The sequence below is a fragment of the Sciurus carolinensis genome, chromosome 10, assembly GCF_902686445.1.
Source record: "Sciurus carolinensis chromosome 10, mSciCar1.2, whole genome shotgun sequence".
Lineage (NCBI taxonomy): Eukaryota > Metazoa > Chordata > Mammalia > Rodentia > Sciuridae > Sciurus > Sciurus carolinensis.
Genome location: NC_062222.1, coordinates 47782885 through 47786575, shown reverse-complemented (window position 1 = coordinate 47786575; position 3691 = coordinate 47782885). Strand labels below are relative to the sequence as shown.

The following is a 3691-nucleotide window of genomic DNA, read 5'->3' as shown; positions in this document are numbered from 1 at the left end:
ACTCTCATTAAATGTAATCCTAATTCCATTTATTATAGGCTATTTTTTAGAGAATCACATATCTTCTGTATGGTTTTATGTATTTCAATTATTTATTCTTGAAAACTCAATGGATTCAGAAAAATGGTAATGTTGAAACAGCTGGTGTCACCAGGACCCAAGTGACCCCCACAGGTACTCTGTAGGTGAAGTGGGTGAAGTAGACCTTGACCCCCACAGCAGGCAGTTGTGGAAGTTGCAATACCAGCTTACCTCCAAGATATACATCTACGTCTGTTAATGAACATCTACATCCACCACGAGCTCACTGACTCTTTCCCAGAAAATCTACACATTGCCACAAAATCCTTTTCAAAAACACTTTGAGTAGTCTTTGCTGCTACTAAACTATATCTACTATGCTATAGTAGAGAGGAAGGGTATTTTAAATGGGAAGGAAGCCTTGAAAAAGAAAAAAATGATTTTGATTAATTTTTACAGTTAGCTGTGTATAGAGACTGAAAAAAGACAATTTTTGATTGTGATTAGCATAAATGAATCAAATTAATAAATCACAAAACCTTATATGAGAAATAAAGACTTAAAAGAAAATGATATCTAAATATAAAACATTATAGGAGTACAAAGAGTTTAAGTTTCATTTGAAAACAAAAATGAAAAAAGCCCATATTTGGCAACCACAAGCAAACCCATGTGTTGTCAGAGCTGCTATAACAAGTCTCCAGATGCCATCTTTACCTGCCTTGCCCTTCACACATGCACACTGGTAATGTGTCCTGAAGTGGGAAAGAGGCAAGAAGGTACAGAGACAGGTGAACCAGAAAATCAGACTCCATCAGTTCTTGAATAATTGATGTCTGTTAGTTATGAAACTTTCAGTGATTAACATATGAAAACAATGTCAACACTAAGGAGAGAGAAAATTTGAAGTAGCAGTATGGGAAGTTTACAGGAAAAAGCTAAAAATATTTCAAAGGAAAATCTATGAGCTAGAAAAAAAAGTATCTGCATAAGCAACTTTGTTTAGCTCTTGGACCAAAGGCAAGACCATCTATGCTGACAGTTGGTAAGGATGCTATCTCTTTGGTCACTACCATTCCAGGGAAGCAGAAGAGTATGCAGTCGGGCTGGGGATATAGCTCAGTTGGTAGAGTGTTTGCCTCGCAAGCACAAGGCCCTGGGTTCAATCCCCAGTACCCCCCCCCCAAAAAAAAAAAAAGAGTATACAGTCTACAAATTCTAGAGCCAGACTGTCTTTGAGTTCAATCCCAATCCTACAATTTTCCAGCTTTGAGATTGTGGGCAAGTTGTATGGCTTCTCTGTGCCTCAGTCTTCTTCTCTAAAAAGTAAGAGATAATAAGAGAGCCTACCTCATAACATCCTGATAAGTGGTAAATGAGTTGATATAATCAACATCTGGAATAGTCCTTGATGCACACCAGGGATTATGTTTGAGTATTTGCTACTACTTATATTTGCAACAACTTGTTAAAGACCAAACTTCAAAGGAATAATAGATAATTTTAAAAATAGTAGGATGTATTTTTGAGTTTGGTTATCATGTGTTTATTTAAAAAGGCTTTTTGAGAGACGTTTCTGTTCTATATAGCTGCCCCAAATGTATTCTCTCTGTCTTACATTTCAAGAGGCCAGAAGTCTTAAATGAGTATTACTGGGTTAAAATCAAGGTGTTGGCAGGGCTGCTTCTTCCTGGAAGCTGTAGGGGTGACTCCATTCCTTATCTTTTCCTGCTTTGGGAGGGAGCCCACATTGCTAGACTGGTAGTGCCCTTTCAGGGTCAAAGTCAGTAATGGCCAGTAAAGGCTTTCTCACCTCATCCTTCTGACACTGACTTTTTTATTTACCTCTTCCACATTTCAAGATCTATGTGATTATGTCAGATCCACCTGAGTAATTAAAAATAGATAATAAATAATCTCCCTTTTATAAGGTCAACGTGTTAGCACCTTAATTCCGTCTGCAACCCTGATTCCTCTTTGTCATGTAATGAAACATATTCATGGGTTCCAAGGATTAGGACATGGACGTTATTGAGGGGCCCCTGTTCTCACAGAGAGGAACAACAGTCTATCTAAAATGTTGAAATGAGACTGGGTGCAGCACCTGCCTATAATCCCAGCAACTCCGGAGGCTGAGGCAGGAGGATCATAAGTTTGAGGTCAGCCACAGTAATTTAGTGAGGCCCTCAGAAACTTAGTGAGACCCTGTCTTAAAATAAAAAAAATAAAAAGGACTAGGGATGTAGCTTAGTGGTAAAGTGTCCTTGGGTTCAATGCCCAGTACTAAAAAAAGAAAAGAAATAATTGGTAGTGCCAGCATGTTCTGGGGTAAAGAGAAGAGATCTGAGCTCAAGGCTATGTTTGGTCATACACTAGTTTTATGACCTTGATAAACTTTAAGTCACTTGATCTCTTTGGAACTCTGTTGCAGTAAGAGTGGGTGTTATGGGACCCATGGCTCTATCTAATTAAAGCTAAAAAGCTAATGTCATGGTTTGTCATACAACAAGGCATCCGGGATGTTCCTCTGCAGAGGACAGTTCTAAACTTAGCTTTAATATGAACCTACTCTTACCTGTCCTATTTTCCCTAAAATTCCCCCTATGCATCACTACAACTTTAAGGAATTGGGAGAGGTGCAGTATTTCTTTTTTTTTTTAATTTTTTTTTTTTTTACAGACTGCATTTTGATTTATTGTACACAAATGGGGTACAACTTTTCATTTCTATGGTTGTACACAATGTAGATTCACACCATTCATATAATCATACATATACATAGGGTAATACTATGTCTCAGTCTACTATCTTTCCTTCCCCCACCCACTCCCACCCTATTTTCCTGAACACCAAAGTTCCTCCATTCTTCTTTCCCCTCTGCCACTCCCCCCATTATGTATCATCATTCACTTATCAGGAAAAACATTCGACCTTTGGTTTTTTGGGCTTGGTTTATCTCACTTAGCATGATATTCTCCAACTCCATCTATTTGCCAGCAAATGCCATAATTTTATTCTTCTTTATGACTGAGTAATATTCCATTGTGTATATATACCACAATTGCTTTATCCATTCATCAGTTGAAGGGCATCTAGGTTGGTTCCACAATCTAGCTATTGTGAATTGAGCAGCTATGAACATTGATGTGGATGCATCACTGTAGTATGCTGATTTTAAGTCCTTTGGGTATAACCAAGGAGTGGGATAGCTGGGTCAAATGGTGGGTTCTTTCCAAATTTTTTGAGGAATCTCCATACTGCTTTCCAGAGTGGCTGCACCAATTTGCAACTCCACCAGCAATATATGAGGGTGCTTTTCTCCCCACATCCTCGAGAGGTGCAGTATTTATTAGGCAATATATGTAAATGGTTTCATTAATCCATACCACTTTCACTCTGATGTAAGAGAAACAGTTTATGTGGCATTCTTCCTTAAACCTAACTTCCTCTATTCCTGCCGCTGGGCACCAGGGTATTGTGTTTTGTTTTTAAGAACCAAGTCTTACTATGTTGCCCAGACTGGTCTTGAACTCCTGGGCTCAAGTGATTCTCCTGTTCAACCTGCCCAGTAAGTGGGACTGCAGGCATGTGCCACTGCATCTGGTTAAACACAGTAATTTTTTTAATGTCTGATTTTATTCCAGCAATAATTAAAACCCATTTGCTTGAA

The 3691-nt window shown here is 38.5% G+C and overlaps 1 non-coding gene across 1 annotated transcript; it reads left to right on the top strand.

Moving 5' to 3' along the window:
• Positions 1-1129: 1129 nt before the first annotated feature.
• Positions 1130-1202, top strand: Trnaa-cgc (transfer RNA alanine (anticodon CGC)). Its single transcript has one exon. It is a non-coding gene; the product is annotated as a tRNA-Ala (tRNA).
• The last annotated feature ends 2489 nt before the right edge of the window (positions 1203-3691 follow it).